Source organism: Dendrobates tinctorius, unplaced genomic scaffold (genome assembly GCF_039654945.1).
Source record: "Dendrobates tinctorius isolate UK_male_01 unplaced genomic scaffold, ASM3965494v1 ptg000116l, whole genome shotgun sequence".
Lineage (NCBI taxonomy): Eukaryota > Metazoa > Chordata > Amphibia > Anura > Dendrobatidae > Dendrobates > Dendrobates tinctorius.
This window is the reverse complement of record NW_027361784.1, coordinates 6611749-6625696: the sequence shown is the minus strand read 5'-3', so window position 1 is coordinate 6625696 and position 13948 is coordinate 6611749. Positions and strand designations below refer to the sequence as shown.

The 13948-nt window shown below is 48.2% G+C and overlaps 1 protein-coding gene across 2 annotated transcripts in view; it reads right to left on the bottom strand.

Annotated features, from left to right (window-relative positions):
- OXR1 (oxidation resistance 1) overlaps positions 1–5693 on the bottom strand; it is a 559470-nt gene extending 553777 nt beyond the window's left edge. Inside the window, exon 1 of one of the 2 annotated variants that reach the window (XM_073590175.1) lies at positions 5558–5693. The gene's annotated coding sequence lies outside the window, so the exon portion shown is untranslated. The remainder of the gene's footprint in view (positions 1–5557) is intronic. The other variant, XM_073590176.1, reaches the window with a different exon arrangement.
- Between the last annotated feature and the right edge of the window lie 8255 nt (positions 5694–13948).

Genomic DNA, 13948 nt, shown 5'->3' with positions numbered 1-13948 from the left:
CCCACAGCAGCACCAGGGGACAGGACAGCTCCCTAATATCACACATCATCACCAGGGGACAGTACAGCTCCCTAACATCACACATCAGCACCAGGGGACAGGACAGCACCCTAATATCACACATCATCACCAGGGGACAGGACAGCTCCCTAACATCCCACAGCAGCACCAGGGGACAGGCCAGCTCCCTAACATCCCACATCAGCACCAGGGGACAGGACAGCTCCCTAATATCACAGATCATCACCAGGGGACAGGACAGCTCCCTAATATCCCACAGCAGCACCAGGGGACAGGACAGCTCCCTAATATCACACATCAGCACCAGGTGACAGGACAGCTCCCTAATATCCCACAGCAGCACCAGGGGACAGGACAGCTCCCTAATATCACACATCATCACCAGGGGACAGGACAGCTCCCTAATATCCCACAGCAGCACCAGGGGACAGGACAGCTCCCTAATATCACACATCATCACCAGGGGACAGGACAGCTCCCTAACATCACACATCAGCACCAGGGGACAGGACAGCACCCTAATATCACACATCATCACCAGGGGACAGGACAGCTCCCTAACATCCCACAGCAGCACCAGGGGACAGGCCAGCTCCCTAATATCACACATCATCACCAGGTGACAGGGCAGCTCCCTAATATCACACAGCAGCACCAAGGGACAGGACAGCTCGCTAATATCACACATCATCACCAGGGGACAGGACAGCTCCCTAACATCACACATCAGCACCAGGGGACAGGACAGCTCCCTAATATCACATATCAGCACCAGGGGATAGGACAGCACCCTAATATCACACATCAGCACCAGGGGACAGGACAGGTCCCTAATATCCCACAGCAGCACCAGGGGACAGGACAGCTCCCTAATATCCCACAGCAGCACCAGAGGACAGGACAGCTCCCTAATATCACAAATCAGCACCAGTGGACAGGACAGCTCCCTAATATCCCACAGCAGCACCAGAGGACAGGACAGCTCCCTAATATCACACATCATCACCAGGGGACAGGACAGCACCCTAATATCACACATCAGCACCAGGGGACAGGACAGCTCCCTAATATCCCACAGCAGCACCAGGGGACAGGACAGCTCGCTAATATCACACATCATCACCAGGGGACAGGACAGCTCCCTTACATCACACATCAGCACCAGGGGACAGGACAGCTCCCTAATATCACAAATCAGCACCAGGGGACAGGACAGCTCCCTAATATCCCACAGCAGCCCCAGAGGACAGGACAGCTCCCTAATATCACACATCATCACCAGGGGACAGGACAGCACCCTAATATCACACATCAGCACCAGGGGACAGTATAGCTCCCTAATATCCCACAGCAGCACCAGAGGACAGGACAGATCCCTAATATCACACATCAGCACCAGGGGACAGGACAGATCCCTAATATCACACATCAGCACCAGGGGACAGGACAGCACCCTAATATCACACATCAGCACCAGGGGACAGGACAGCTCCCTAATATCACAAATCAGCACCAGGGGACAGGACAGCTCCCTAATATCCCACAGCAGCACCAGAGGACAGGACAGATCCCTAATATCACACATCAGCACCAGGGGACAGGACAGATCCCTAATATCACACATCAGCACCAGGGGACAGGACAGCACCCTAATATCACACATCAGCACCACGGGACAGGACAGCAGCCTAATATCACACATCAGCACCAGGGGACAGGACAGTTCCCTATTATCACACATCAGCACCATGGGACAGAACAGCACCCTATTATCACACATCAGCACTAGGGGAAAGTACAGCACCCTAATATCACACATCAGCACCAGAGGACAGGACAGCTCCCTAATATCAGACATCAGCACCAGGGGAAAAGACAGCAGCCTAATATCACACATCAGCACCAGGGGACAGGACAGCAGCCTAATATCACACATCAGCACCAGGGGACAGGACAGTTCCCTTTTATCACACATCAGCACCATGGGACAGAACAGCACCCTATTATCACACATCAGCACTAGGGGAAAGTACAGCACCCTAATATCACACATCAGCACCAGAGGACAGGACAGCTCCCTAATATCAGACATCAGCACCAGGGGATAGGACAGCTCCCTAATGTCACACATCAGCACCAGGGGACAGGACAGCTCCCTAATATCCCACAGCAGCACCAGGGGACAGGACAGCTCCCTAATATCACACATCATCACCAGGGGACAGGACAGCTCCCTAACATCACACATCAGCACCAGGGGACAGGACAGCACCCTAATATCACACATCATCACCAGGGGACAGGACAGCTCCCTAACATCCCACAGCAGCACCAGGGGACAGGACAGCTCCCTAACATCCCACATCAGCACCAGGGGACAGGACAGCTCCCTAATATCACAGATCATCACCAGGGGACAGGACAGCTCCCTAACATCCCATAGCAGCACCAGGGGACAGGCCTGCTCCCTAATATCACACATCATCACCAGGTGACAGGGCAGCTCCCTAATATCACACAGCAGCACCAAGGGACAGGACAGCTCGCTAATATCACACATCATCACCAGGGGACAGGACAGCTCCCTAACATCACACATCAGCACCAGGGGACAGGACAGCTCCCTAATATCACATATCAGCACCAGGGGATAGGACAGCACCTTAATATCACACATCAGCACCAGGGGACAGGACAGGTCCCTAATATCCCACAGCAGCACCAGGGGACAGGACAGCTCCCTAATATCCCACAGCAGCACCAGAGGACAGGACAGCTCCCTAATATCACACATCATCACCAGGGGACAGGACAGCACCCTAATATCACACATCAGCACCAGGGGACAGGACAGCTCCCTAATATCCCACAGCAGCACCAGGGGACAGGACAGCTCGCTAATATCACACATCATCACCAGGGGACAGGACAGCTCCCTTACATCACATATCAGCACCAGGGGACAGGACAGCTCCCTAATATCACAAATCAGCACCAGGGGACAGGACAGCTCCCTAATATCCCACAGCAGCACCAGAGGACAGGACAGCTCCCTAATATCACACATCATCACCAGGGGACAGGACAGCACCCTAATATCACACATCAGCACCAGGGGACAGTATAGCTCCCTAATATCCCACAGCAGCACCAGAGGACAGGACAGATCCCTAATATCACACATCAGCACCAGGGGACAGGACAGATCCCTAATATCACACATCAGCACCAGGGGACAGGACAGCACCCTAATATCACACATCAGCACCAGGGGACAGGACAGCTCCCTAATATCACAAATCAGCACCAGGGGACAGGACAGCTCCCTAATATCCCACAGCAGCACCAGAGGACAGGACAGATCCCTAATATCACACATCAGCACCAGGGGACAGGACAGATCCCTAATATCACACATCAGCACCATGGGACAGGACAGCACCCTAATATCACACATCAGAACCACGGGACAGGACAGCAGCCTAATATCACACATCAGCAACAGGGGACAGGACAGTTCCCTATTATCACACATCAGCACCATGGGACAGAACAGCACCCTATTATCACACATCAGCACTAGGGGAAAGTACAGCACCCTAATATCACACATCAGCACCAGAGGACAGGACAGCTCCCTAATATCAGACATCAGCACCAGGGGAAAAGACAGCAGCCTAATATCACACATCAGCACCAGGGGACAGGACAGCTGCCTAATATCACACATCAGCACCAGGGGACAGGACAGTTCCCTTTTATCACACATCAGCACCATGGGACAGAACAGCACCCTATTATCACACATCAGCACTAGGGGAAAGTACAGCACCCTAATATCACACATCAGCACCAGAGGACAGGACAGCTCCCTAATATCACACACCAGCACCAGGGGATAGGACAGCACCCTAATATCACACATCAGCACCAGGGGACAGGATAGCTCCCTAATATCAGACATCAGCACCAGGGGAAAAGACAGCTCCCTAATATCACACACCTGCACCAGGGGACAGGACAGCACCCAAATATCACACATCAGCACCATGGGACAGAACAGCACCCTATTATCGCACATCAGCACTAGGGGACAGTACAGTACTCTAATATCACACATCAGCACCAGAGTACAGGAAAGCTCCCTAATATCACACACCAGCACCAGGGGATAGGACAGCACCCTAATATCACATATCAGCACCAGGGGACAAGACAGCACTCTAATATCACACATCAGCACCAGGGAACAGGACAGCTCTCTAATGTCACACATCAGCACCAGGGGACAGGACAGCTTCCTAATATCACACACCAGCACCAGGGGATAGGACAGCACCCTAATATCACACATCAGAACCAGGGGACAAGACAGCTCCCTAATATCACACATCAGCACCAGGGGATAGGACAGCTCCCTAATGTCACACATCAGCACCAGGGGACAAGACAGCACCCTAATATCACACATCAGAACCAGGGGACAAGACAGCACCCTAATATCACACATCAGCACCAGGGGACAGGACAGCTCCCTAATGTCACACATCAGCACCAGGGGACAGGACAGCACCCTAATATCACACATCAGCACCAGGGGATAGGACAGCACCCTAATATCACACATCAGAACCAGGGGACAAGACAGCTCCCTAATATCACACATCAGCACCAGGGGATAGGACAGCTCCCTAATGTCACACATCAGCACCAGGGGACAAGACAGCACCCTAATATTACACATCAGCACCAGGGAACAGGACAGCTCTCTAATGTCACACATCAGCACCAGGGGACAGGACAGCTTCCTAATATCACACACCAGCACCAGGGGATAGGACAGCACCCTAATATCACACATCAGCACCAGGGGATAGGACAGCTCCCTAATATCACACATCAGCACCAGGGGATAGGACAGCTCCCTAATGTCACACATCAGCACCAGGGGACAAGTCAGCACCCTAATATTACACATCAGCACCAGGGAACAGGACAGCTCTCTAATGTCACACATCAGCACCAGGGGACAGGACAGCTTCCTAATATCACACACCAGCACCAGGGGATAGGACAGCACCCTAATATCACACATCAGAACCAGGGGACAAGACAGCACCCTAATATCACACATCATCACCAGGGGACAGGACAGCACCCTAATATCCCACATCAGCACCAGGGGACAGGACAGCACCCTAATATCACACATCAGCACCAGGGGACAGGACAGCACCCTAATATCACACATCAGCACCAGGGGACAGGACAGCTCCCTAATATCACACATCAGCACCAGGGGATAGGACAGCTCCCTAATGTCACACATCAGCACCAGGGGACAAGACAGCTCCCTAATATCACACACCAGCACCAGGGAACAGGCCAGGAAAGCTCCATAAGATCCCACTTCAGTCTTAGGCACTGCACTGCTCCCTGCCATCCCCAGTACATTGCAGCTGTCCCATACACACCAGGCTCTGTAGCTGCTGCATCACAATGAATTCACTATAAGAAGAGGTTAAGGGGAACTTACTGGTGAGAAGCAGAAGGGATGTCACCCAGAAGTCCCAGCCTGCTCAGCACAGCAATGCACATTGACAGTTTTGCTCAAGGACTTTTGCATCGGATGTATTGTATCATCAGCAAGTGCATCCTGGCTCCACAGAGCACATCTAGACATGCTCAGTTTTCTGACCTTCTCAGACTGGGAACTACCAAGACTATTGCAGCAAGGAGGGGTAATCTGGATTCTACCATGGAGTGCAGCTAAAAATAGCACCTGCAAAAGGAACAGCTGGGGCTTAAAGAAACAGTAACCTGTCTGCTTCTTTGAATATCCTGTGTGACCTGATTCTATACATTTCTGGTTAACCCCTTTGCTCCCTTAGAAGATCAGATGTTATTATAATAAGGAGGTAGAGTCAGGTATTCTTCTTTTTGTTTGTTTGGGTTTTTTTTATTCTTCTTTTCATTGCAATATTCTCTGTTCCATGGCCAGAAACTAGATTCATATTGTGCATCTGTGTGGCCTTATGCGTCAGATAGGTGTAAGCTAATGTAAATGATGCACACAGAATAGGTCCCTGTTACAGATGAATACCATAAGATGGCGCTATAATATTTGCATGACCTATGCATAATAAGTAAGTGGTTGCCTATGCAGGATGCAATATAGTGTGACTCCGTCATTAGACTTAGCTTTTTGATCATCTGTAGTTGTCCCTACTATTGGTGTTTTTTTTATAGCTATGCACTATATTCGTGTACCTTGGGAGTAATCCCGAGTAGTATTGCCACTATACGTCACTTATTTATTTGCCTATAATTTAATTATAATATTTATTTATTGCTATTGTTTCACTTTCACTGGATTGCTGTATGTCACTTTCCTTCAGCTATCCTGTCTTTTTATTTTGCAGTAATATTTAATTTATTTTCAATAAAAAACAGTCATTTTTATTAATGTGGATTTTCTCCCAATAATATAACCTGGGTTCGTTGACTCAAATCATTTTTTTATGTTATATGTCATATTTTAAAAAAACTGGTCAAGTATTTTTTATTTTACATATCACCATCTGTATTAAAATAAAAATGACAGATCTGTCCGTTTTCAATCTGATTAGTTCTCTATGCTAGACTTCAACTTCCTGTTCTTTCAGGAAATGCACACGTACATTAGCAGCAATGAACAGTCTCACACCATAACTATTGTATTCAAGCATCTAATGAGCGGGTGCAAATGTCACTGTGAAGGAAGGGTATCATGTGACTTCAACTATTGGTGGATTCTGTGTTAGCTGTGTATAGAGTTATAACCCTTCATTTTCATTCTGCTTGGTATGATAGAGAGGCTGCTGAAAAGTCTTCTGTAAAGATAATGAAGCATGAATCTAAAATAGCCCCGGTGGCCAGAGTGAAAATTGCATGATTTCTCATGTTGATGCTTTTTTTAAATATAGATTATAATATAAAAAACTGAAACAATTTTAAAAATTACAAAAAAGAATCATTTAACACAAACACCAGATTTAAAAATCAGTCACTTTCTTGTTACACATTCTCTTTGTTGGGGTTTTCCAGGCTTAGGGTTCAAGTTTGCAGTCACCATTTGTTACTGCAGACTTGTTAATCTGTAAGGCGGACGACCGGACTGCTGGCACCTGTTTGCCGTGGCCAGAACTATCGAGGCTGCATCTCCTGTTGCCTGGGGGAAGCTTAAGCAAGGCGGACCTTCCTCCTGACCGAGGAGGGATGGGGGATAAAAGGGAAAAGCGAGTGCAGCTGCGGAATTTGGCATAAACAGAGGGCAGCGTGCAGTCAGGCGACTGGGACGCTTTCCGCTTCCCCTTCCCACTGAGTACCGGCACTGCAACAGGGACCCACCGTCTGCAGTGGGACCACTGCCAGAACATAAGCCGAGCGTGCTGCAGCAATCAAAAGAGAGAGTGGGACTGCTGCGCTTAGGGAAGCCGCGTGTTCAGCAGCAGTCAGAGAGAGGAGTGCTCCATCCTGGGAACATCAGCATCGTGCAGGCCACCGTCCGCTGTCAGCAGCGGGGACCAGAAAGGAAGAGGAACGTGCAGTATATGCCCGGTGACTACAGAGAGAGGTGCAGAGTACCCAGTGACTTCAGAGAGAGGTGCAGTGTGCCGGGGACTACAGAGAACAAGGTGCCAAATGCTTTGGGCCCGTGAGTACAGCACATGTGCCACATAAGAGGGACCGCATACGGGACAGACACTTGCGCCCTGACTTTGCCAGTATTTGGCGGACCACATTGGGCTTGCACAGGAATGTGGCGCGCACCCTTGTCTGCCACTGCAGCATATGGACTAGGGACAGCGGAAGGTATCGGAGACTGACCGCTGCCACCAGAAGGAGAGGCATTGTTGCCCTACAGGATCCCATTGGAAAAGACATCACGCCAATCATTGCCGGCGCTATTGACTTCCCAGCAGGAGTCACAATCTGAGGAACTTCTGATACAAGTGTTTCACCAGAACCGCCGTTACCTGATTCATTGTTCCGGAACTCTGCATATCATTTTGCAATTAGACTGTTTAATCCCCTGTTCTTTAAAAAGTGTTAACCCTTGCTCTGCCTCCTGTCTGTCACTGCATCCCGCAACCTGCTTACAAATCTTCACAGCATGCATAGTGTACGCATTCATGATTCCTTAGTGCCCGCATACATGTGGTCATGAGCTAACTAAACTTTCAAGGCCTTGCTCAATAGAAGTGAATTCAGTGAGGCCGGACATGTGTAGTGGCGTCCCCCACCACGTGGCCACCCCCATTTGGCTTTTTATTTTCACCGCTATATGCATGTACAGTACATACTGATGAAAACAATGATCATACAGAGAGAAGTCAGCTTCTTTTTCTATCATTGAACCTGTGAGTCTGAGAGCACAGCAGGCATATTGACGGCACTACATTATGCCCGCTGTATCTCAGTTTCCAGCATAGACAGGAGCTGAATGGGAATGTGGTTAGGTGATATTTTTTTTAATTAACAGTATATTGTGGGAAACTGTGGGGACATAATACTGTGTAAGAGGGATGCGTGAGAACATATTACTGTGTAAGGGCTGTGGATTGGGACACGATACTGTACAAGGGGGCTGTGTGGGACATAATATTGAGCAAGGGAGCTGTGTGGGGACATAATACTGGACAAGTGGGCTGTATGGGGACACAATATTGTGCAAGGGGACAGTATGGAGACACACTTCTGAGAAAGGGGGCTTTATGAAGATATAATACTGTGCAGGGGGCTTTGGGGGGGAAATAATACTGTGCAAGAGGACTATGTGGGGACATAATACCATGCACGTAGGCTGTATGGAGGCAAAATATTGTGCAAGAGGCTGTGTGAGGACATAATACTATGCAAGAAGGCTATGTGGGGGCTTAATACTGTGCCGGTGCCATGTGGGGTCATAATACTGTGCAAGAAGGTTGTGTGGGGATAATATAATAAGTAGATAGAGAAAGGCACCGCGCTCACAGGACGATTCAAAGATGATAACGTAAAAGTAAAAGTGAAAGTCCTGCCTTTCACACATAAGCCCGATACGCAAAGCGTGCAGGAGATACAAATCTACCACAGCAAGATACACTGATGAACGGTAAAGGACTTATACAAACTTACCCTAGCTCTGCTGAATGTAGGTGCTGTGCTGATCACAGTGAATGATCCACATACTGTAAATGCTGGATAAGCAGGTGAGAAGCTGGGAGGATGAAGTGAATGAGCTGGCTGACTGGGGTGCAAGTAAAGAAGAGAGCTGGGCAGAGCCAGGATAGCTCCGGCCGGTAGCGTCCTGGATGCACAGCTGAGGGGGGACGACACTGTCCTGCACTGACAGCATGTGATGTCACAGGCTAAGGCTACGGAGCCTAGCTGGGGCCAAAAACCTACGCGTTTCAAAGCAAAACGTGCTTCTTCATCAGGGTTGAAGATGACGAAGCACGTCAACAGATTTAATTCTGCTCAATATTAAGTGATAAAAATTAATATAAAACAACAATAATGAGCAAAATTAATTTCAGCCAGTTGGCTATGCAACAGATTAAGGTCTCTGATGTGGCCCCTTGGGAAAATTAATTTCCCATCCCTGTATTGGTGTGACAAGCAGGAAGACAAGTGTGAATTGAGGACAGGAATGGAAGCAAGTTAAAGCATGGTGTGCACAGAAGGTGAAGAACACCGTGTGTCTTAAATAGGATTAGTAAAATGACATCACTGCGCAACATCGGGGAACCAAACGTGGCGTGGAGCACAACCCAGGCTAGCGGACTTGACTGAAGGAAGCAGAGCCTGGGATATCCAGGACAGATTTATAACATGCCTTCATGTTATGGTGGTGTAGACTCAGAGACTCTTCTTAACACATCAAGAACCTTATTCAATCAGTTATGTAACTTTTGAATTTCATTTGTTTGACCAGTCCTTATTTAGAGTTTTCACAGCAAATGAGGTAAATGCCTCTGCATCAAAATTGTCAAATTAGTACTATAGGTTCTATGGAACTCGGTGGCATGGGTCAGAGAAGACAAACACAGTATATGTTCAAAGGTTCAGTATTGTATTGTAGCAACAGGTCTCAGTACTATGCAGATGTAGTTCAGGGTATTACAGTAAACAGGCTTCAGTATTGCACGGTACGTAGATATAAGTTCTGGCAACAGGTAAAGTCTGTACGAACCAACTGGCGAGAGTCTGAGGTCCAGGCGCACACAGTCCTAAGGTCCTGAGACTGGACCAGGCTCCAAGCGGAGAGCAGGCCGCAGAGATGACAGAAGCAGAGCAGATCCGGACAGGAGAGGCGGTCAGGTAGGACGGCAGGTAAGTAACAAATGGGGAATCCCGAGGTTTAGAAGAAGCAGGCACAATGCAAGTTCTCCAAGCTTGGCAGCAGGTGAAGATCCAGATACACAAGCACAGGTAAACAGGAAAAGTCAAACAGGAACAAGATGGCCCCTTGTGAAGCTACTCACTCCATCTTTGATAAGAGCAAAATTAAGGGCAAAGTCAAGCAGAACAGAAACATGGCTCAGAACCTCACACCATTCCCTCCTTCAAGGATGTCCTCCGGACGACCTTAGATCTGGTTTACTGGGGTATCGGCTATGGAACTGTTGGATCAGACGGGGAGCTCGAATGTTCTCCTGAGGTTCCCAGGAATTCTCCTCCGATGGGTAACCCTGCCATTTCACCAAGTATTGAAGTTTCCTCCTATGGATCCGAGAGTCTATGATCCCTTCCACAATAAATTCTTCTTGCCCGTCAATGAGAACCGGACCAGGTGGAACGGGTGTACATCCGGGAAAGGGATTTGGTACTACTGGTTTAAGCAGGGAGACATGAAAAGCAGGGTGTATTTTCAAAGATGTAGGCAATTTAAGACGGCAGGCTACGGGACTTACTATGTTGTTGATTTTGTATGGGCCAACATATTTCTGTCCCAACTTAGATGTCGAAATCCTTAATTTTAAATTTCTTGTCGAAAGCCAGACCATGTCTCCTACCTTGTATGTTGGTGCTGGTTTACGGAACCTGTCTGCAGCCTTCTTGTATCTCTCCTGAGCTGCAGCCAGCGTTTGTTTCAAAGACTCTAAATTCTGTTGTAAATACGTAATTCGGTCAGCTGCTGCGGGTACGGACGTGTCTATCGGGAGTCGAGGGAGAATGCTGGGATGATACCCCTTATTAGCAAAGAAAGGAGACTGCTTGGTGGAGGCACTCTGCAAGTTGTTATACGTGAATTCGGCCATCGGGAGTAAGTTTACCCAATCATCTTGTAAGTGGCATACGTAGCAACGCAAGTACTGCTCCAAGGATTGATTAGTCCGTTCCGTTTGTCCGTTAGACTGCAGATGGAAAGCAGATGATAGATTTACCTTGATGTCCAGGGTGGCACAGAAGCTTTGCCAAAATCTTGAGGTAAATTGGACCCCTCGATCTGATATCACTTCGTCAGGAACTCCATGTAGCCGAAAAACATTTTGTACGATGAGGTCCGCTGTCTGTTTGGCTGTCGGAAGACCGATACAGGGAATGAAATGGGCAGCCTTGGTCAAACGGTCGATCACTACTAGGATAGAGTTTTTCCCCTTAGAAGTAGGCAACTCTACAATAAAATCCATTGAAATAGACCCCCAAGGGCGAGATGGAATAGGGAGGGGTTGTAGAAATCTCGTAAGTGAGGAGCGGGGAACCTTTGATCTTGCACATACCTCACATGACGAGACGTAATGCTGAACGTCTCTCCGGTAGGTCGGCCACCAAAAGAAGCGAGACAAGAATTCCTGGGTCTTCTGGACTCCTCTATGACCGGCGATCTTTGAGTCATGCATTAATTTTAGTACACTTAGTCTGACCGTTTCCGGAATATACAGGCGTTGTCCCTGAAACCAAAGTCTGTTTTTCAAGGTTAGGTTTACCTGATTGGGGGGTCAGATCAGTAGTGGGTCTCCAGTGTAGGCTTCCCTAATACTTGTTAATAGATCTTGATTGTGTAACACCCCTATGAAGTTTGTTTCTGAGAGTATGGTCCTCGGAGGTAATTCTGGAGTTACGTTACCTGAGTGAATCTTAGATAGAGCATCAGCCTTCCCATTACGAGAGCCTGGCCTGTAGGAAACAATGAAGTCAAACTGATTAAGGAATAAAGTCCATCGGGCCTGTCTGGGCTTTAGACACCTTGCCGATCTCATGAATTCAAGGTTCCGATGGTCCGTAAGTAAGACAATCTGGTGAGATGCTCCTTGCAGTAGATGCCTCCATTCCTTGAATGCGGTTATAATGGTCAATAGCTCTTTATTTCCAACATCATAATTCTTCTCTGCGGGCGATAATTTCTGCGAAAGAAAGGCACAAGGATGTAAAAGATCTTTCTCACCTGTTCTTTGCGAGAGAATGGCCCCTATTGCACAGTCGGAAGCGTCTACTTCCATTATGAAAGCTCGATCCGGATCCGGGTGTACGAGGATCGGTGCTGATGTAAATTTAGCTTTCAATTTGGAAAATGCTGTCTGCGCTTGCGGTGACCAGACAAATGGTATCTTCTTCCGGGTCAATTGGGTGATGGGTATAACGATCTCTGAAAAATTTTTAATGAATCGTCTGTAAAAATTGGCCAATCCAATAAATCGTTGTACTTCCTTCACAGACTTGGGAATTGGCCACTCCTGGATGGCTTGAGTTTTACTGGCATCCATGCTGAGACCCTGAGGAGAGATAACATACCCCAAGAATTGGATTTCCGTTTTGTGGAACTTGCATTTCTCTAGCTTGATATACAAGTGATTCTGCCGTAGGCGATCCAAGACTACTCTCACGTGCTGCTGATGCTCCTTGATGTTGCTGGAAAAGATTAAAATGTCATCCAGATAAACAACAACAAAAATATCGAGTATGTCTCTGAAAATGTCATTCACCAAGTGTTGAAACGTAGCCGGCGCATTACGGAGACCAAAAGCCATGACGAGGTACTCAAAATGTCCATAGCGTGACCGGAAGGCTGTCTTCCACTCGTCACCGGGATGGATCCGTACTAGATTGTATGCTCCACGGAGATCTAATTTCGTGAAGATTTTAGTGTCGCACCCTTTCCAGTAATTCGGGAATTAATGGAAGTGGATAGGAGTTCCTGATCGTAATTTTGTTGAGCTCTCGGTAATCAATACATGGGCGGAGTGAGCCATCCTTCTTTTTCACGAAGAAGATCGGGGCACCCGCCTGGGGAGGAAGATGGTCGTATAAATCCCTTGGCTAGGTTTTCATCGATGTACTCCTTGAGGGCTTTTAATTCTGGCCCAGCCAAAGGGTAAATGTTACCGAACGGAATCGCGGCACCAGGTAGCAGTTCCACGGGGCAATCGTACGGCCGATGTGGAGGCAATTTGTCTGCATTTTTCTTGTCACATACATCGATGAAATCCTAGTACTCTATTGGTAGATTTAGGTAAAGTCTGTACGAACCAACTGGCGAGAGTCTGAGGTCCAGGCGCACACAGTCCTAAGGTCCTGAGACTGGATCGGGCTCCAAGCGGAGAGCAGGCCGCAGAGATGACAGAAGCAGAGCAGATCCGGACAGGAGAGGCGGTCACGCAGGACGGCAGGTAAGTAACAAATGGGGAATCCCGAGGTTTAGAAGAAGCAGGCACAATGCAAGTTCTCCAAGCTTGGCAGCAGGTGAAGATCCAGATACATAAGCACAGGTATAATGTGCAGAGTCCCTTTAGTACACAGCAGGCAGGAAACAGGAAAAGTCAAACAGGAACAAGATGGCCCCTTGTGAAGCTACTCACTCCATCTTTGATAAGGGCAAAATTAAGGGCAAAGTCAAGCAGAACAGAAACATGGCTCAGAAACCTCACAAAAATTCTGTGTGAACATATCCGTAGACTCCAAA